The sequence below is a fragment of the Lactuca serriola genome, chromosome 8 (assembly GCF_051521515.1).
Source record: "Lactuca serriola cultivar US96UC23 chromosome 8, Lser_US96UC23_V15, whole genome shotgun sequence".
NCBI lineage: Eukaryota > Viridiplantae > Streptophyta > Magnoliopsida > Asterales > Asteraceae > Lactuca > Lactuca serriola.
In genome coordinates, this window is record NC_136415.1 from 272,245,282 (window position 1) to 272,268,196 (window position 22,915).

Sequence of the window (22,915 nt, forward strand, 5' to 3'; positions counted from 1 at the left end):
GGACTGGTAAAGTACCCAAACTAGACCACATTAAGATTTGGGGTTGAGAGGCTTTCGTGAGACGCGAGACTCGTGATAAGCTCGAACCTCGAAGCGAGAGGTGTATTTTCATCGGCTACCCACAACAATCCTTTGGTTACCTCTTCTACAGACCTAGTGAAAATGTTTTCTTTGTAGCTAGGAGGGTTGTCTTTCGAGAGAGAGAGAGTTCATAAGGCAAGGAAACAGTGGGAGGCAAGTTGACCTTGAACAAATTCAAGAGTCAAGTGGTGAAGGAACTTCAAACCCTAGCACTCAACTTGAGGAGGAAACTCCTGTTGAGCCAATTGACAAGTCTGTACCTCTAAGGCGTTCCACAAGGGTTAGGTTTGCACCTGAGCATTACTATAGATTCCATATTACTGCGGAAGGTGATACACTTATCAGTGATGAGACACTGATAGGTCTGGATGAACCTAACAGTTATGCGGAAGCCATGGCAGGCCATGAGTCAGCCAAATGGAAAGAGGCAATGGACATCGAGATACAATCCATGTATGACAATCAAGTTTGGATCTTGGTTGAGAATGTACCAGGTCATAAGACTGTAGGGTGCAAATGGATCTTCAAGAAGAAGACCGCCATGGATGGTAATGTACACACTTATAAGGCACGACTGGTTGCAAAGTGTTTCTCACAAACTCTGGGAGTTGATTATGATGAGACCTTTTCTCTTGTAGCCAAGATTAAGTCTATTAGGGTTCTGTTAGCCATAGTTGCATTTCATGACTATGAAATATGGCAAATGTATGTCATAATCGCGTTCCTTAATGGAAAGTTGGCTGAGGATGTTTACATGAGTCATCCAGAAGGGTTTGTCAATACAGAGTACCCTAATACAGTGTGTAAGCTTGAGAAATCCATTTATGGGTTAAAGCAAGCACCTCGCAGATGGAATCTTTGCTTTGATGAGAAATTCAAAGAATTTGGCTTTTCTAGGAGTGAAGATGAATCTTGTGTATATGTCAAGGCTAGTGGGAGTATAGTTAGCTTTTTGGTGTTGTATGTGGATGACATACTACTCATAGGAAATGACATCCTAACTCTGCAGGAAGTTAAGTCCTGGCTTGGGAAGTGTTTCTCTATGAAGGAGCTCGGAGAAGCTGCCTATATTCTAGGGATAAGGATCTTGAGAGACTGGAGTAAAAGACTAATTGGACTTAGTCAGGGTACCTACTTGGATAAGGTGCTGAATAGATTCAGCATGCAGGACTCCAAGAAAGGAGAGTTACCCATCCAGAGTAACGCCAGATTGAGTAAGACACAAAGCCCTAGTACTGAGGCTGAGATAGCAGAAATGAGTCGAATACCTTATGCTTTGGCTGTAGGATTGATCATGTATGCTATGACGTGTACTCGACTTGATGTAGCCTTTGTCTTGAGCATGGTTAGCAGGTATCAGGGGAACCCTAGCAAGGCACACTGGACTGCGGTAAAGAATATCCTCAAGTACCTACGGAGGACTAAGGACTGGGTTCTTACCCTCGGTGGGAATGATGACTTGAGAGTTGTAGGGTATAGTGATGCTAGCGTTCAGACTGATAGGGATAATTTCTGCTCTCAGTCAGGCTGGGTCTTTAACTTAAATGGAGGAGCAATTTCTTGGAAGAGTTCCAAGCAAGAGAGAGTGGCTAATTCAACTTGCGAATCAGAGTATATAGCAGCTAGCGAGGCAGCAAAGGAGGAGATATGGTTAAAGAACTTCATTAGAGACCTTGGAGTTGTACCAGCTATTAAAGAGCCAATGGTAATTTTTTGTGATAGTGAAAGTGCAGTTGCCTTAGCCAAGGAACCAAGGGATCACGGGAGATCCAGACACATCGACAGAAAATACCATTTCATCAGACATCGAATAGAAGAAGGACTCCTCGTGGAAAAGAGGGTATCATCGGATGAGAATCCAATAGATCCTCTCACGAAAGAACTGACTCGGGTTAAGCATCTCCAGCATGCTCGGAGCATAGGGCTAAAGGATGATATTAGATTTAGTAGTTAGATAACCTCGAAATTTGTGAAGTGTAATTAACATTAGATGATGAATAAAAGGTGTTTTATTATGAGTAAAGTGTTGTTATCTCTTGTCGATCGTTTACTATATTTCTTTTTCATGTTTTGACTTCCAGAATAATTATGTTTGGTATATCATATTATTCAAACCTCCACAGTCGGTCATATGTCGGAAGTAGGTATGAATCAAGACTGTCATGATTGGTTGCAGAGGTCTAAAGTGTTGGACATGGCTACAACAATCATGAGTTCTCATAAGTTCTGAGCATTGGACTCAACCCACGCTCACTGGAATCACTTCATGGAATTTATCTTGAGTGATCGTGAGACGGTAAGATCATATAAGTCTTCAAACCTAGAGATAGGATTTGTTACTTATGAGTTGGTTATGCATTGATTGTACGTAAACGCATTGGTAACTCGATGTTATAAAACGTGCTCTTGTGTATAATTCAATGAGTAGTAGAACAAACATATGAGTTGAAGTTTATCTGTTCCTTCTTGGATTAGAAGCTGATATCTGGGCCCCTCGATGATTTTGCTTTGACCTATGTATCGGGCCCGGTCAGAACTAAGTTGATGTGTTCAATTAACTTCTTTGTCAAACAAATCGGAAATCAGGAAACAAACTGCTGGACAATAGGTAAGACATTGTTCCATGTATTTGTCCGGATGATATCTAGAACAGAGGATTATATGATCACTTATCTTAAATGTCGTATCATCATCTTCTCAGTTCCGAGAGACTTTGAAAGAGCTACGATTGTTGATTGGTTACTGAAGTCATACTTGCAGTTATAATTATTAGACTTATCCAAGTGGGAGACTGTTGGATAAGGTGTCTAAGTCCATAACTATTTCTGGTATGTACTTGACCCGACCCGACATGGTCCATTTGGGTTGCATGGCACCATGCAATTGGATAAACTAAATGAGAGAAATAACACTTGTGGTTTATTAATATATTATAAGTTCTAATATATTAATAGTATTATTTAATTAGTATTGATCAAGAATTAATTTGGAATTAATTATGTGATCAAAAAATAACTAATTAAATATATGGGTTGATTATGTAAATCATCCATAACTTGTATAGTGGGCTAAGAGGCTCCATGGATTATCAAGTTGGGTTAAACCCATAGGATGATCCATGGATGTTCCATGGGAGTTACAAACCCATGGGTCATGGAAATTAAGAGTCATGACACATTAGGGTTTACATGGTGCAACCCTACATGTGTCAACACTATATAAGGAACCCATTCTCCACCAAAATCGGCTACACATGAACAAGTGAGGGCTAGGCCGATTTTTGCAAGTATAAGATTCTTTCAAAGTTTACTCCTTTGCATTTGGTGTTGGGTGAAGCATTTGAGGCATCACACTTGGGGTGCTAGGCTCACAAGGTTTCAAGGATCATAAGAAACAACAAGGTAAGTTATTCTATCTTTCATTCAAGTTAAAAATTGTTCCCCATGTATGCTAGATAGGAATATAACCTTGGAATTCAACTTTGCATGCTAATTAGACAAACATAGATCCAAGGTTATTAGGGTTGCATGTACACTTAGGAAGTGTTAGAATGCTCAAAACCCATCAACAATTGTGTGCTATCTTTATTTCAGATTACTACATAAATTCAATTATATGCACAACCGAACCCTCAAAACCGCTAGATACTTAAGGATCTCGAAACCGAAACAACCCATATACTCTAAGGATAGATGTTACGATCGTGCCAAATTTGCGATTACCTATTACCGTAAATACATCATAGGGATGTAGATGGAAACAATGAGAATCATACGACGAGATGCGAAATTTATAGAGTACAACCAGGAATGATGATCATTACTTATGATCTGGCTTATCAACATGCAGCAGGAAAAGGCCATCCCACAGGAATAACAAGCATACCCGCGAGACACCGCTCCTGCAGATGGACTCTACTACATTCCAAGATGCTGTAACAGCGGCAGTAACCACTGCTATGGCACAAATCGATGCAAACAACACCAATGGAGGCAGAAATAGCATTGACAACTCCAGCCGAAGGAACGAGCATGGGAACCAACAAGTGACAGCTTATCAAGGCATACTAAACCCCAAGCTTAAGAGCAGGAAGCAAAATCCTGGAAGTAAGAGAAAGGGATAGCCAACTCAAAGGTTCTCAAAGAAGCAACATGTTGTTGCTGTTCATGAGACCATGACCCTTATTACACCAACATCAGCGAGACCATATGCTGAAAGCCTTCCAAAATGTAACCAATGCAATTTCCATCATAAGGGAGCCTGTTGGGAGCTGCATTGTAAGAAATGCAACCGAAAGAATCACACCACCAAATACTGTAGAACTTATCCACGACAGAATCGTCAGCCAAACAAAAACAACAACAATCGCAATAACCTTAACAACAACACCAATGATGAGACCAGTCACACTTACTATGGGTGTGGAGGAACCGTCACTTCAGGGACAATTTCCCCAAGGCTAACAATCAAGGAGCAGAAGGATCAAAAATGGTCTTGACCTTGGGTCAAGGCAAAGCAGTCCAAGACCCGACAGTTGTTACTGGTACGTTCCCACTTAACAACTCTTTTGCTTAACTCTTATTCAATAGTGAAGCTGTTAGAAGCTTCATTAGTAACAAATTCGAGCACTTACTAAAACAACAACCCCAGAAGCTAAACGAAGCCTTTACGGTGGACATGGCTAATAGGAAAAACCGAATCAACCAAAGATATTTATGTAAGGGTACACCTTAACACTAAACAACCATTCATTTCAATAAACTTGATGCCAGTAAATATTAGGAGTTTTAATGTGATAATCGGCATGGATTGGTTAAGCCCCATCATGCTGATATTATGTGTTGCGAGAAGGCCATTCGCCTTCACCTCCCCAAATCACAAAACCCTAATAACTTATGGTGATAAACCTGGCACCAATCTTCGTCCTATCTCGTGCATCAAGACATAGAAGTGCCTGCACCAGAAGAACTATGTTTTCCTCGCTCATGTTATGGACAAGACCAAGGAAGAAGTAAGCATACAAGGTATTCCGGTAGCATGCGATTCTCCGGATGTATTTCCTGAAGACCTTCCAGGAATACCTCCAAAAAAGACGAGTCGGATTTCGAGTCGACCTAATAACATGAGCCACATCAATTGGAAATTCACCCTACAGGTTAGCTCCCGCCAAAGTTCAGGAGTTATCCAATCAAATAAAAAAATTGTGGAGCAAGGGATTCATCATACCAAGCTTTTCACCCTGGAGAGCTCTGGTCGGGTTCTTCAAGAAGACAGATCCTTCAGAATGTGCATCGAGTTTAGGGAATTGAATAAGTTCACTATCAAAAACCGATACCCACTTCCTCGGATTGACGAACTATTTGACCAGCTTCAAGGAGCTAGTTGCTTCTCCAAAATAGATTTAAGATCCAATTATCATCAACTTTGAGTAATTAATTTATTCAAACCTCCACAATCGGTCAAACCTCGGAAGTAGGTATGAATCAAGATTGTCATGAATTGGGTTTGTAGATGGCTAAAGGTGTTTAGACATAGCAACAGTTGCTACAAAGTTCATGAGTGCTCATAAGTTATGAGTATTGGAATAAACCCATGCTCACTTGTATCACATCAAGGAGTTTATCTCGAGTGAGCGTGAGATGATAATATCATATAAGTCTTCAAACCTAGAGATATGAGTTGTACCTATGAGTTGGTTGTGCATTGATTGCACGAAAACGCATCAGTAACTTGATGTTATAAAATGTGCCTTTGTGTGCAATTCAACAAGTAGTAGAACAAGCATATGAGTCGAAGTTTATCTGTTCCTTCTATAATAGATGCGAGATCTGGGCCCATCGATGATTTTGTGTTGACCCATGTACCGGGCCCGATCAGAACTAAATTGATGTGCTCAGTTAAGTTCTTTGTCAAACAAATCAGAAATCGGGAAACAACTGCCAGATAATAAGTAAGACATTGTTCCATGTTTTTGTCCGGCTGATATCATGAGAACAGAGGATTTCATGATCACTTATCTAAAATGGCGCTTCATAGTTCAACAGAGTATTCGAGAGCTACGATTGTCGGTTCGTTCCCGAAGTAATATAGGAAAATACAGTTATTAGACTTATCCAAGTGGGAGTCTATTGGATAAGGTGTCTAAGTCCATAACTTATTTGGTATATACTTGACCCGACTCGACATGGTCCATTTGGGTTGCACTTCACCCAAACGATTTATGGATAATATTATGAGAATTGTATACTTGTGTTTTATTAATATATTATAAGTTATAATATATTAATATAAAGTCATGTTATTTAATTATGTTTTAATCTTAAATTAATTATGAATTGATTTAGTGATTAAAAGGAAGACTAATTAAATCATGGACTATTATATTTATATGGGGTGGGCTAACACTCATTTGGGAATGGGCTTAGCTTATATGGAAGTCCATGGATGATCCATGGAGCTTTTAACCCATGGATTGTAACGACCCAAATTTCACGTCCAAAAATTTCATTTAAATTAAGTAGTTTGTAAAACATTTGTAGTAAAACGGCATACGATCATATCATTTCAATAAACGTATCTCGTGTCTAAATACCCAAAACATGAAAATAGTAATAATGTCAGAGTACAATCCCAGAATATCTCATAATGCGGAAAAACCAAGTGTGTGTGTATGGTGTGCCGCTACCGCGCCGACTCCTTCCCCTTCGCTGAAGAGGTACCTGAAACAAAAACTGAAAACTGTAAGCACGAAGCTTAGTGAGCTCCCCCATCGTAACATATACCATACAATCATATCACATACATACTGCCAGACATTTCTGGGGTGCCCGGCCTACCCGGTACAGCTATTCTGGGGTGCCGACCTACCCATACGGCCATTCTGGGGTGCCGTCCTTCCCGTGTCAAGCCATTCTGGGGCGATAACCTACCCGTGTCGAGCCATTCTGGGGTGCTGACTACCCATCGGTCCTAACAATCGAACATCGGGGACTGGTCCCCTCCTACTACCTCTATTGCATATAACATAACAAGCCAGGATGCAAACATATCATCACATACTGTCAGACGTATCTAGGGTGTCTGACTACCCTTCGGCCCTAATGATAGCTTCATTTTATTTACTTCTTTTTATAGTTTTTTTTAGTACATTTCATTCGCATTTTAGTTAATTTCCATGCATATTTTCCCTTTTGTTATTTTTATGACCATTTCGGGGTACTTTCTAGTTTCTTGAGCATTATTGCAGATTTTCTTGGAGACTAGCTGAGCGGGACTCTTGGGAGGCGATTGGGCTTGAAGGGAAATGGGGATTTCGTTCTTGATGGCTATGGAGGTGATTCATGGAATGCACTTGTCAATTGCTTGAAGGCTTGGAAGTGTTGAACTTTAAATTTGAAAGGCACGGGAAAATTCTTGAGTGTGCAAGATCGATGTTTAGGAGTTTGCAGAAGTTTTGAGTGATGTGGAAAGACAAATTGGGCTCAAATTGAAGAAATATTGAAGAAAAATGGGCTAGAAGCTGATTGAACTCGAACTGGGCCAAAGGATTAGCTGTGGGGGCCCAATACTTGAAGAAGCCCAAAATACTCGTTAGAGCCCGCGACCCGTGTAAGATTCCTCGCGGCTCGCGTGGATTCCTGACAAGGGCAATTTCGGGATTTTGCTAAGAGCTCTATATTGGGAAGGTGGGTGTGCCTCTTTAGCCTAATCTTGAATGTCCGAGTTTGACTTGTTCTCTCTAGAGTTTTGAGTGCTTTTGAAGGCCAAGAACACCTCAAGAACATCTTGATTTCACCTCTTGATTATTGTAAAATGTTTGGTACAATTTTATCTAAATTTGTTTATTTGAGTTTAGCTATGCTTGGCTAAACTAATCTTGGTTGAATTTTTGTTGTATCCTTTGAACTTTTGTTGAATGTTGAAGAATCCATGAACTTGTTCTTAAATCTTTATGGAAATGTTTTGTGTTTTATCATATTATCACTACTAGTATGTTTTTATTCATGAGTTTAAATGTGTTTGTGGTGATTAGTTGGCTAATTTATTGATTAAGTATAGGATCCTCAAATTAGCAAGCAACAAATGATTTTTGAGTTGTTTTTGCTTCACACAATCATAAAAACATTTTCTCCAACATGGTAGTGAAAGCAATGGACTCCTCTTGGATTTGGTGACTTTTTGGTTCTTAATGCTAGTTGACTTTCACTAATTACATGCTATTTGGAATTAGTGACTTTGACTAAGGAAATTGTTATGAGCTTCTCTAGCCATTTCAACAATTAAGAAAAGTCTAGGTAATCTCAAGCTCCTTGGATTACTATAGCCAAATCAAGGATTTAAATCAAAGTATTGCACCATTGGATTCTAATGATATGTTCATCAAAAGTCAAAGTGAGGAAACTTTAAGTCAACCATCTCTCCCTTATTGATTTTACATCAAACCCTTATTTTTGTTGAAATTGTCTATTTAAATCATAGTTAATTCTAGTTTGTTGCAAGTATTTCAAAACACCCAAGCTCCCCATTTTATTTTTATTGTTATTTTACAAGTATTTTTACAAAGAGATTTTTCATAGAGTTATAAATTGAACCAATCTCCGTGGATTCGATCCCTTTACCACTATACACTATTTTAGTGTGTAATATTTAGGGTTATTATTTGCGTTGGCCTCGACAACCACCAAATTTTTGGCGCCGTTGTCGGGGATTGGTTTTGATTTAATCAGTTTGTTTCTCTATGCCTAGATCTCATTATGCATGTACTCTAGTTTAAAACTCAAAAATTGAAGAAAAAAGTGTGGTTCGGGAATGAACACTCCTAGCATTGAAGATAAACTTTCTGATCTAGCTCAGTTAGTTATGATGATTGAAAGTGACCAAAGTGTGCAGCCCACACCTCTTCTTTGTGATTTTTGTGCCCAAAATGGACATCAATCCGACATGTGTCCATATTTACAAGGAGAATGGGAAGAAGTGCAAGAGAAGGGAAGCTACTACTGGTCAAACCAATGGAGTTATGATCAACCTCAACATGATCAATGGTGGGACAACAACCAAGCTTGGGGATACAACCAATAACAAAGCTCATACCAAGCTTGGAGTAACGACCAATACCAACAACCTCCACAGTTCCAACATCCATATCCTTCATCTCCTCAACAACCTGAAACGCCAAGCATGTCCTTAGAGGACATTGTGAAGAGCATTGCCACATCTACCCAAAATTTCCAGGAAACAACACAAGCTAGCCTCAAAAGCTTAGAGAAAAAAATAACACAACTTGCTCAAACAATAAGTATATTGGAAGATCAAGACAAACTACCATCTAAAGAGAGCCCATGTGCCATTCCTTTGAAAGATGAGAAAAGTTTTGATGGCCCAAGAGTGTTATATGGAGAAGAGGAAGAAGGCGTAGAAATGGAAGAGGCTATCTAGGAGGAAGAAAAAATTGAGAAAGATGTCAATGAAACTATAGAGGAAGTGTTCGGTGTTAACAAAAGAGAGGTTGAGCCACCCACTACCATTGAGAAACTAACTCTAGTGGTAGACCAACCACAAGAGCCGGGAATGATAAATAAGTCGGACCCTTTAAAGGATACATATGTCGAGATTGAAGACGCCCAACCGGTCACCAACTTGACCACCATGTCAAAGATGGAAGAGTTGGTCACCTTACTAAACAAGTACAATAAAGAATATGGTTGGATGCTTTCTATTATCAAAGGTCCAAGTCCGGTATGGTTCTCCCGTAAAAAGAAAGTCAAATACAAGAAAAGAGTCCCAATGGAGGTGTGGAAACTAAAAAATGTCGACACGGGGCAAATTTTCAATGTTAATAGACATCGGTTGAAACCTTTCTATGAAGGTTTTGATTCAAATGTCCAAGATGTCGTCCATTTGGATGCCCCAAAGTGTTAAAATGAAGTTTGGAGGCGTCTCGCCAAAGACGTTAAAGAAGGGCATTTTTGGGAAGCATTGTGCTTTCGTCTTTTATAAACCAAATAAAATGATTTTGAAAATTTTTTTTTGTTTTGAAAATGTTCATTTGTGAAAAATTTTAAGCTTTATTCTCACCTTTGGTCCAAACCTTTTATTGTGTTTTTGAAACCGGGACTTCACGGGAATCATTTAGGCCAAAAATCAAGTTTTTTGAAAATTTTCAAATTTTAAGGTGCAGGAAGTCACGCGGCCCGCGTAAGGTCATGTACGGCTTATGTGCGGCCCATTCCTTGCTCGCGTAAAACAATCACCTCTAGCCCTGTTCAGCACATGCGGCCAGCATGCGGGTTCCACGCGGCCCGCGGGGGTGGTTTCAACACTTAGTATTTTTTGAGCTTCAGTTCACGCGGCCTTTACGCAGACCATGTGTTTCGACCCAAAATTCTTCTGAACCTTCTGCGAACTCAAGAGGAAACCAAGAATGTTACATGCGGCCTCTACGCGGCCCGCGCCCCGCCCGCGCTCCACACAAAAACTCGATTTCCCGGAGCTCTACCGGTCGAAATCCCGCGAGACCACCACCATTATTCACCATTTTTCCTCCTCTACAAACCCTTATGCTCTACCCGACCCTCCGATTTAGGTCATTTCCACCCTTTCCTTAAGCATTGAGGACAATGTTTGTTCTTAAGCTTGGGGTGGGGCATTTCCCTTATCTTTTACTTTTTCATGCACTTTTAGCTAGGTTGCATAACATTTTAGTATTAAGCTAATTTTCATTCATTTTTTTAATTTAAAATTCCAAAATGATTTTATTTTCTTCTTTTTCACCTTTTATATTTTTGCATAACATTTAGCCTAAGGCATTAGCATTCATGCATTTTTGTTGTCTGTTTATTCTCACCTCTCTTGGATACCATGGAACAGGTTCACAGTTATTGTATCATTATTGGTCCAGGATCTTGTTGCTATCTCACCCATCGAACCGGGACCATTTGCTGCAGTTTGGGACTTCATACTTGGGATCAGATGCTGGTAACTTAAAGGGGTAAGTGATCATGGCCAGATAGTTTCATGAAGAACTATGCATGCAATACTAACAACTGTAGGATATACTATAGCAATGGATGTTCTTAGCCTTGCGGTCACTACCACTGAGAGGATCACATTTGATCATGTTTGAACTGTTAGGATGAAGCATTGGTGCTTGTCCCCGAGTAGAATCCATATCCGGTCTCTTTACATCACCATACCTTTTTGAGATTTTCTTAGAATTGTAGAGAATCTTTTAATCCCCATTTGGACATTTTCAATATCTTTGAAAAGCCTCAAGTTTGAAAAGGAGCTTACATTACATCTTTATGCTCCATACATGGTCATTTTCACACTTAGGCCATTCGGATTATATCATTACCCTTTCGGTTCCACTTACACACCTTTGGGAACCAAATTTTGAGTCAAAGGGCTTTCTATAAAAAAAAAAAACAGAAAAAAACGAAGCATGCAAATTTTCAGTTGCAACTATCTTAGATAGGTGGCCGGTTCAATTATTGAACAAATTTTCCAACATCTTGGTCACCCGGCGTTTGATATTCATTTGTATAGGTCTATTTTATTGTATATAGATCGAGTTGTTCTTTTTTCGCAAATTGGTGATGTTAGGGAGACTGTCGAGTCGGATACTACAGGAGTTTTGGGCCAACACTAAGTGAATCGATTCCTACAACGGTGCCCGAGCGATTAAACCTAGTTACACATGAGAGAAACCAGCAGACGCGAGATCAAAGTGTGCACTTAAAGAAGAGCTCCACCCAAGCCCATCCAGTTGCTTTCTCCCTACTACAGATGTTCTTCATTGTATGCATGTTCCATTGAGGCTGCGACTGCTCATCCCTCCTTACTCACCTAAAGGAGTTGTCCTGGCTGTGGTTTATGGTTCCATTGTCAGCGGATGAAAAAGTTGTGAGATAGCAGCGAGATCAATTCTGACCATGTTGACTAACGTCGAACAGGTTCCATGGTTCTATCTATTCTTTTTATTTCTAGGGTAGTTCGTCCCAAGTTCATTTTAGTCTTGTCTTACTTGAGGACAAGTAAGATTTAAGCTTGGGGTGATTTGATAGCTTCATTTTATTTACTTCTTTTTATAGTTCTTTTAGTACATTTCATTCGCATTTTAGTTAATTTCCATGCATATTTTCCCTTTTGTTATTCTTATGACCATTTCGGGGTACTTTCTAGTTTCTTGAGCATTATTGCAGATTTTCTTGGAGACTAGCTGAGCGGGACTCTTGGGAGGCGATTGGGCTTGAAGGTAAATGGGGATTCCGTGCTTGATGGCTGTGGAGGTGATTCATGGAGTGGACTTGTCAATTGCTTGAAGGCTTGGAAGTGTTGAACTTTAAATTTGAAAGGCAAGGGAAAATTCTTGAGTGTGCAAGATCGATGTTTAGGAGTTTGCGGAAGTTTTGAGTGATGTGGAAAGACAAATTGGGCTCAAATTGAAGAAATATTGAAGAAAAATGGGCTAGAAGCTGATTGGACTCGAACTGGGCCAATGGATTAGCTGTGGGGGCCCAAGACTTGAAGAAGCCCAAAATACTCGTCAGAGCCCGCGGCCGGCGTAAGATTCCCCGCGGCCCGCGTGGATTCCTGAAAATGGCAATTTCGGGATTTTGCTAAGAGCTCTATATTGGGAAGGTGGGTATGCCTCTTTAGCCTGATCTTGAAGGTCCGAGTTTGACTTGTTCTCTCTGGAGTTTTGAGTGCTTTTGAAGGCCAAGAACACCTCAAGAACATCTTGATTTCACCTCTTGATTATTGTAAAATGTTTGGTACAATTTTATCTAACTTTGTTTATTTGAGTTTAGCTATGCTTGGCTAAACTAATCTTGGTTGACTTTTTGTTGTATCCTTTGAAATTTTGTTGAATGTTGAAGAATCCATGAACTTGTTCTTAAATCTTTATGGAAATGTTTTGTGTTTTATCATATTATCACTACTAGTATGTTTTTATTCATGAGTTTAAATGTGTTTGTGGTGATTAGTTGGCTAATTTATTGATTAAGTATAGGATCCTCAAATTAGCAAGCAACAAATGATTTTTGTGTTGTTTTTGCTTCACACAATCATAAAAACATTTTCTCCAACATGGTAGTAAAAGCAATTGACTCCTCTTGGATTTGGTGACTTTTTGGTTCTTAATGCTAGTTGACTTTCACTAATTACATGCTATTTGGAATTAGTGACTTTGACTAAGGAAATTGTTATGAGCTTCTCTAGCCATTTCAACAATTAAGAAAAGTCTAGGTAATCTCAAGCTCCTTGGATTACTATAGCCAAATTAAGGATTTAAATCAAAGTATTGCACCATTGGATTCTAATGATATGTTCATCAAAAGTCAAAGTGAGGAAACTTTAAGTCAACCATCTCTCCCTTATTGATTTTACATCAAACCCTTATTTTTGTTGAAATTGTCTATTTAAATCATAGTTAATTCTAGTTTGTTGCAAGTGTTTCAAAACACCAAAACCCCCCATTTTATTTTTATTGTTATTTTACAAGTATTTTTACAAAGAGATTTTTCATAGACTATTTTAGTGTGTAATATTTAGGGTTATTATTTGTGTTGGCCTCGACAACCACCACCTAACAACCGAACTCTACTACTATCACATACAACATATCATGCTAGCATATAACATATCAGGTAGTAGCAAACCTAGATGATATCACAAAGACAATCATCTAACATACGAACCCTATTGGTGGGCCGACATTGTAGCCGTAGACCCACCGCTACTGGAAGGGAACTCACCTCGTAGTAGCTGCCGAACTGTGCAGGAATCCTTCGATTGCTGCTGTTGCCGCTACGGAAATCCTCCGGCTAAAATTCCCACCAAACACTTAGTCAGAAACTGACATCTACTCTTAGGGTAAAATGACCATTTTACCCCTTGACCAAGTCAAAGTCAAAGTCAACTTCTAGTTGACCTAACTCGCCAAGTTGGCTCGCCAACTCACCGAGTCCCTATCCTTCCATTAGACCTCATACCCGTCTATACTCGTCGAGTTAGGCGATGACTCGACGAGTTTTCCTTCTAAATGAACACCGACTGAATCCTCATCCGACTCGCCGAGTTGTATGAACAACTCGTCGAGTTCATCATGAACTAATACTCATGTCCTGCCTTGACTCGCTGAGTTGTATGAACAGCTCGTCGAGTTACTCTTCATCCTATGAACACGTTCTGTCCTCGACTCACCGAGTTGATGAACAACTCGCTGAGTTCTATGAAGATTGCCTTGTACTCGCCGAGTCTGTTCATGCACTCGTCGAGTACCATGAATTTCCAGAACAATTTGCTTAGTCCAGAACGTTGGGGCACTCCCCGGGACTCCCTAAAACCCTTCCACACTCATCTGGTCCTTTTGACCCTCACTGATATGGGACCAAAACCCTTAGACTCACCGAGTCCAGGAATAGGCTCGCCGAGCCGGTTACATCCCCTCCTAAAAACTTTGATTTCTGATGTACAACACTTGACCAAAGGATAGATCCAGGCCCTTAAACTCGATCTAGCACGTAAAGTTACAAACTTTACATGCATGCATGGGACATTTGAGCTTAAAAGGCTCTAAAATGGTTCTTTTGTTGCATGGGGCATTCCTTGAGTGCAAAAGCATCCCAAATCTGTCTTGTGACTCCAATAATGACATGATCCAGAAGCTCAAACGCCCAACCATGTTTGCAAACATGGTTGGCCGCCAAAAATGGCTTATAAAAGCTCTAAATCACCTCAAAGAGGGATCTAACAAATGAATGAGCAAGGTTCAGACTTTATACCTTCTAGAGACTACAAATGGTGAACCAAACTCGAATCCTTCAGTCTCCTCTTGATCCTCCTATGCTCTTCCTTCTTCCTTGAGGTCAAAACTCACAAGAATCACTCAAAAGCCTTCGATTTCCTCAAAAACGGATAGGATTTGCTATGAGAAGTGTTTGGGAGCATAAAGGGGGAATGGAGGTTGCATAAGGTCGTTTAAACAGGGTGCAAACCCCTGGATTAGGGTTTTTGTCCAAACAATGGCTACTTGCCGAGTCCGGGACCCGATTCGCCGAGTCCGCAGCTTAAACTTCGCGCCTCATCCCGCTTCTACTCGGCGAGTTAGTCCTTCAACTCGCCGAGTCCAAGGCTAAAATGCAAAAAAAATGAAGATTTAATAACAGAATACGTACCAAGAACCAGGTGCTACATGGATCCTTGGAAGAGGAAAAGACATGGGTTATTAGGGTTTACCCTAATCATCTACACTATATAAACAAGCCTATGTTGCAAGAATTGACCCCCTAGTGTGTGTGAGAAGTGGTGGCCGATTTCTAGTGCAAGTATACACTTTCATAAGGTTTTCAAGTTTGTGGTGATTTGTGGTTTCCATTTGAGGCATTCACATTATTGGTGCTTGGCTCTCAAACTCCAAGAAATCAACACTCATCAAAAGGTATGTAATTCATCTAGTTCTTTTATGTTTAAAAGTTCCCCATGCCATGCTAGATAAGTTATAAACCTTGAAAACAAATTTTGCATGTATTTTAGACAAACATAGATCCAAGGTTTATTAGGGTTGCATGTACACTTAGGAAGTGTTAGAATGCTCAAATCCGAACAAAAACTAGTTGATAAGAATTTCTTGGTTTTATCAACTTCACCTTGATCAGTCCCAAACATTAACATATCATCAACATATAGAAAAATTATAACTCCTTTACCAGAAGAATCAAATTTGCTATATACACATTTTTCAGCCTGATTTAATTCAAAACCATTAGACAATATCACATCATCAAACTTTTGATACCATTGTTTTAGTGCTTGTTTCAAACCATATAATGATTTCTTCAACTTGCACACCTTATGTTCATTACTAGGCATTACAAATCCTTCAAGTTGTTTCATGTAAATGTCCTCATCCAATTCACCATTCAAGAATGCAGTTTTCACATCCATTTGGTGAATCACATGATTGTGTATATCTGCAAGAGCTAACAATAATCTAATAGTGCGAATTCTAGCAACAGCAGCATAAGTATCAAAGAAGTCAATGCCTTCTTTTTTCCTAAATCATTGGATAACCAATCTGGCTTTATATTTATCAATTGTGTCATCCAACTTCATTTTCCTTTTGAGGATCCACTTACTTCCCAATGCCTTGCAACCTGGAAGTAAATCTGACAATACCCAAGTATTGTTATGCATGATAGAATCAATCTCATCCTGAATTGCTTCTTTCCAGAAATGAATATCCCTAGAAGCCATAGCTTCACTAAAAGTCTTTGGATCCTCCTCAATACTAAAACAATATCGATGTTGACATATAGTCTCATTTCTTGTTCCTTCAACTAGATAAAGTTGAAAATCAGATTCAAAAGACTTAGCTTTTCTAGCTCTTGTGTTTTTCCTAGGTTCAGGTATAAAACTTGCACCACCAGAAAACATCTTCAGATTAATTAGTACTCTTTCTAGAAGATTGATGAATCATGTACCTTGGTCTAGGTATAGATGTAAATCTTTATTCATCAAAGATAGCATCTCTTGACTCTATCACAGTGTTTAGATACACATAGTCATTAGATTCTAAAACATAGAATCTATATGCTTTGGAATGCTCAGCATATCCAATAAAGATACAATCTACACATCTCTCACCTAATGTTTTCCTTTTGGGTTTAGTGAGCCTTACAACTTCTCTACAGCTCCAAACTTTGAGATAACTCAAATTTGGTACCTTTTTACACCAAAGTTCACAAGGAGTATTCTTACTCCTTTTATTTGGAGTTCTGTTCAAGACGTAACATGCAGTTAACATTACCTCACCCCAAAACTCTTCACTTAATCCATAATAGGACAACGTGGAATTAACCATTTCTTTCAAAGTCATATTCTTCCTTTCAATTACACCATTTTGTTGCGGTGTATAAGGAGTTGTGGTTTGATGTATTATTCCTATTGATTCAAAATAAACTGGATCATAATACTCACCACCCCTATCATTACGCAATACTTTTATTAATTCATTTTTATAAAGGTCAACTTGTTTTTTTTTTTATCAATTTTAAAATTATCAAGGGCTTCGTCCTTTGAATGTAGCAAATAGACATAACAATATCTAGATGCATCATCAATAAAAGTAACAACATACTTTTTGTTTCCAAGTGAAGGTGTTGCATGGAAATCACATAAATCACTATGTATAAGATCCAACACCTTGCTTTCCCTAACAACATCTTTGGAAGGTTGTCTAGTGATTTTAGTTAGCATGTATGTTTTACATTTTTCATTATTTTACATATCAAAAGTATGAATTAAACTCATTTTAGACATGTCTTTTAATCTCTTGTAATGAATGTGTCCTAGTCTAGCATGCCATAATTCATATTTATTAAAATTATTGCTAGTACTAGTAGAAGCCATGAAAACAAAATTATCAATAGACGTGTTGGGATTAAAACCCGAATTGTGATTTGATGAACAAGATGCAGAAAGTAAGAACAAATACAAATATGAAGATATGTTGAATGATCAATCGATTTATTCAAAACATGAGGAATAGATTACACTTTCAAAATTGACTAAAGAATCTAACTCTACATAAGAAACCTAACAACGCGGTGGCTACATTTTGCCTCACTCTTAACCCTAATTATGAATAATACATGACTATTTATAGGGCAAAGACAAATCTTGGGCTTTTAACTTACCCTTCATCAAGGGGGCCCATTGCCATAATCCATGGAGTACTTTGAAACCGTACAATCTCCCCCTCAAAGTATGGAATGGATGACCATGCTTCAACTTCCAAAACAATCATCTAGCAAATAAGAAAAAGATCTCGCAACGATAAATATTTGAAGCAATCCACGAATCTTGATTCTTCAATAGTCTTCCAAAACGGGTTCTAGGATATATAAATAAACCAAGCACTGAAGTAATTTATTTAAACTTCAATAGCTAATGTAATCCCAAAGATCTTCAAGAAAGCCAAACCCGCCATAAAAACTCATTTCAGAATTAAGAAACCAAATCACTTCTTGTCTTCGAAGAACTCCCCCTCCAAGTCACAATAATCTTCAAGTAAACTAATGATATAAGCCACCAAAAGTTATCATGTAACAACCCAAATTTTAATATTTGTAACGTCACTTGATCGAGAAAATACTAGAAGTCGGAGATATATCAAGGCATTATAAGAGCTCGACGAAGAACTGCAACTGTAAAGGCTACTTCTCTGTAAAAGTTTTAGAAGAGCTCGATGAAGAACTGCTATTGAAAAGCTACCTTCATAATTCTACCACAAGCTTTATCACAAATCCTCAAATTTGAAAAGTCACAAATCCAATTTCGAATGTCCATACCAAATTCTCCCCCGGTTTATAATAAAAAACATGATTATAAAGCCTTCAAATCGTCATGAGAATGATCTTGAATGGATAAAAAATTACTATGCTCCCCCGCGACAAAATGTTATAAACGATGAAGTATAAAATCTGAAATAGTCGAAATTTTTTTTACATTATCACGAAAAACGACTTCCAAACCGCTAAGACATGATGAAATCCTTAATTTTCTGTTCATGAAAAAATATGTGCATTAAAAAATCCAAAACTGTTCACCAGCCCTTAATTTTGTAATCATTTTCGACAATTGGGCAGAAACTGTCACTTTGCTGAAAGACAGGGACTGAAAAAGTAATTTTGCATCATTTTCTCTTTAATTTGTAACAATTTTTGAATATAATCCAAAACTACCAAGTCACGAAATATTCAGGGACCAGAACCGTCAAATTGCAGAAGTTGCAGGGACCAAAAATGAAACTTTGATTTTTCTTCCCCATTTAAGCGGATGATTGACGAACACAACTATTTCCAGTCGTTTACTAAAAACTCCGATTCCACCAATCATACCATTCGTTCCGAGCACACCAATATGAATGCGAACTCGAGCCATTCGCAGTGCCAATTTCAAGATGTTTCGCTGCGAATCAAACAATTGCGAATTCTTGACCTCTCGCTCCGAATCAACCGATTACACACCCAATGCGAATCTATCTCGACTATGAATCCAAGCACAAGTTCGCTTTTCTGATGTTTGTGGGAGCTACAAATCCGATAATGTTCGCAGGTAAGGACATTCGTTCCAAATCAGTCGTTCACAACCCCGATGTGAATCAGAATTAAATTTTGACTTTTGGATTTTGACAATACCAAAACCATTCCATCTCAGTTTTATCACAGATTGCGAATACAATTTCATTTGAACCAATGTCTTAAGCCCTGAATGTAAAACCCATTTAGTGATTACGAACCTCTCCACAAATTAATTCCGATCAAACTCAGAATCATGATAAACAACCAAGAATCCGATAATTACAGCAGATCGATTTAGTCTTCACATCTGATTGGTTCGTATGTTCATCATCAGAATTCGAGATTAGCATTCACTCAAACACCAAATCGATTCTTCAAAGATTGATTTCACTCACAGATCATCAGAAAATTTAAAGTTCGAGATGAATCAAATTAATCATCATGAAATCAAATGGACTATAAGAACAGGAACGAGAAAATAGATGAAAAATATGATACTGGATTAAAACTAACAAAAATCGATTCACGAGAATTGATATACACACAATGAAAACCATCAACCTCAGACTTAAAAAAAACATCGATTGTAGATTTAGAACAGAATACTGAATGAACGAAATCATATGCAATTGACGCTTACAGGACCTCGTGAATCGTGATATACCATTAGGGCTAAGAGATTGGATCATGAATAGTAAAGAATCGACTCAATGGCCCAAAACAAATGAAAATTGAACCGGAAGAATGGAATAATATTGGATTAAATAATTGATTAGATCCAACAATGAATAAGAATGTAATTACAGATGGATTAAAAAAATTCCCAGATGAACATTAGAAAATACCATAAATCTTCATGAACAGTAGAACAAACAAGAATCTTGATTCCAAAATGCCAAAACACTAATAATCTTCAATAACTTGTGCAGAAAATCATTAAACCAAGAACCAATACTTCAAAAATCAATAGATATTCAAACACCCGTTCTGATACCACTCGTTGGGATTAAAACCGTAATTGTGATTTGATGAACAAGATGCGGAAAATAAGAACAAGCACAAATTTGAAGATATCTCGAATATCATTCGATTTATTCAAAACATGAGGAATAAATTACACTTTCAGAATAGACTAAAGAATCTAACTATACATAAGAAACCTCACAGCGTGGTGGGTACATTTTTCCTCACTCTTAACCCTAATTATGAATAATACATGACTATTTATAGGGAAAAGACAAGTCTTGGGATTTTAACCTACACTTCATCAAGGGGGTCCATTGCCATAATCCATGGAGTACTTTAAAACACTACAAGAAGGATAATTAATATTAAGCGTAATCATTCCATTACATACATATCCAAATCCCATAAAAGAACCATGTATTAAGATATACTTGTCACTTTCTAATACTTGTTTTTAACCACAATTATTTAATACAATTTCAGACACAGGATTCTTACGAATCCATGGAACATATAAAACATTGTTCAAACACAAACATTTCCTAGAAGTAAAGGTATGTAAAACAAATCCTAGTCCCTTGATTGGTTCAGTTGCAACATTTTCCATCTTCACAACAGATCCATCTTCAATTGGTTGAAAGTACTTGAACCAATATAGATCTTTGCAAACATGACTTGTTGCTCCCGAATCAACCTACCATGCAACATTATCATTCTGCACATAAAATGCTTCAAAAATCACATAAATATAATTCTGAATATATTTAGAATTCTGCATGAAACTAAAAATCTGAACTTGTTGCTTTTTTGGATCATTGGATCCACTTGGTCTAGCACCATCCTTTTTCACTTTACGAAAACGAAAATCTTTCTTGAAGTGACCCGTTTTTTACAATTTTAACACACCAATTTATCCTTCTTGTTGGAAGACTTGTAATCCTTTCCTTTAAACTTCTTTTTTCCATTAGACTTCTTTTGATTCGTTGATCCTTCTCCATCCAACATGCTCACAGAAGAAGAACCAACTTGGTTCTTTCCTTTGGGATTGTTATCAAGTTCTTGAGTCCTTAAGGACTATTCATTCCGTAAATGGCTTCCAAGTTGAGTCAAAGTCAATTTCTCTTTGTTATGTGTTCAGATTGTGTTTAAAATCCTTCCAGGAAGGGGGCAGTTTGTCTATGATCATAGCCACAAAAATGGATTCATCCATTTTTAGATTGTGTTGTGAAAACTGTCCCAAAATCCTTAATATTTCATGGAATTGTTCCATAATAGGCCTGGAGTCAACCATCTTGTAACCCATAAGGTTACTGACAAGAAACTTCTTGCTAGAAGCATCTTCAGCCATGTACTTAGATTCATGAGAATCTCATAGTTCTTTTGTAGATTCGAAATTTTGATAGATATTCAAAAGAGAGTCAAACATACCATTGAGAATATGACCATGACATATGTAATCATCATTTTCCCACTATGATCTCCTTGTTGCTTCCTCCAAATGTTCATCTTTAACAGATTTTGGTAATATTGGCGTGGGTGTACTCAGAACATACACCACTTTCAAAGTGGTAAGGAGAAACTTCATCTAGTTTTGCCATCTACGAAAGTCTTGCCCTTCAAACTTATTCAGTTTGTCAAAATTACTTGTCATTTCCCTCACATAATTGCTACTTCCCATGATCACAGAAATACTTTAATCATTATTAGAAATTTGGGGTATAGAAAGGCTTGGAAATTCAAAGAATTGTGGTATCACTTTCATATTAAAGTATTTGGGTGGTCCTCCCAATCTTTAATCGAATAAGGCTCATAAATTGAGAGCAAGAACAGAAAATCTGATTGTTATTAATTTCGAATGTATCATCAAATGAAGATGAAAGTTAGTTAAATACCTTTTCCATCATAAAACTGTCACAAGATAGTTGTATGTCTGAAAAACTGTCACAATAAACCATTTGATGTCTAAAAACTATTACTAATCTGGGTTCTTTCTATAACGGTCAAAATAAAGTAAAAAACCGGGTTTATTTCCAAAAATTCAGATTTTTGATCCATCAGAAAACTGTCCAGCTCGACCCCAGCCAGGGGCTCTGCCCCTTGGACCCCGCCAGGGGCTGCTGCCCCTTAGACCCTGCTCCCACGGGCACTGCACTGGGACCCCGTTACTTTAGCGGCTTCTCCCCTAAATGACAGTCTACTTTGAATATTGAATAAACTTAAACAAGTGTGCACTCCGCACCTTCCTTACTTTTTGAATATTCATCAAAATTGATTTTAGTCAAAAGTCAATCCATTACACTTAATATACACATTGATGATACAAAATCACCAACAGATGAGAGTGTGTCTATTTGTAGATATGTAGAAGCTGATTCTGTAATTTAAAGAGGAGCAGTTCATGTTTTATAGAACGATGATGGTGGAGTGGTGACTGATTGTGTATGTACAATATTTATTAGTGGTAGATAGGAATCCAACGATGACTAGGGTCATTTTGGTGGCGAAGTGAGTGGTGGTAAGGCTGGCGATAGTGTATTCAAATATGAAATCTAGAAACATAGATGAGGGCGAGGTCATCGGTAATGGTGGTGTGTGTGCTAACAGTGGAGGAGAGATGTGTTGTTTGTTTTCTTGAAGCAAAAATTCATGAAGTTTGCGGACTACCTCTACAACCCTATGCAATAGCAGAGGTCGACCAAACGACTGCAGACTGTAATAAGAAGTGTGTTTGTTTTTTTAACATCTGAATGCTACTGTAGATATTAGAAAAATAACATAAACTG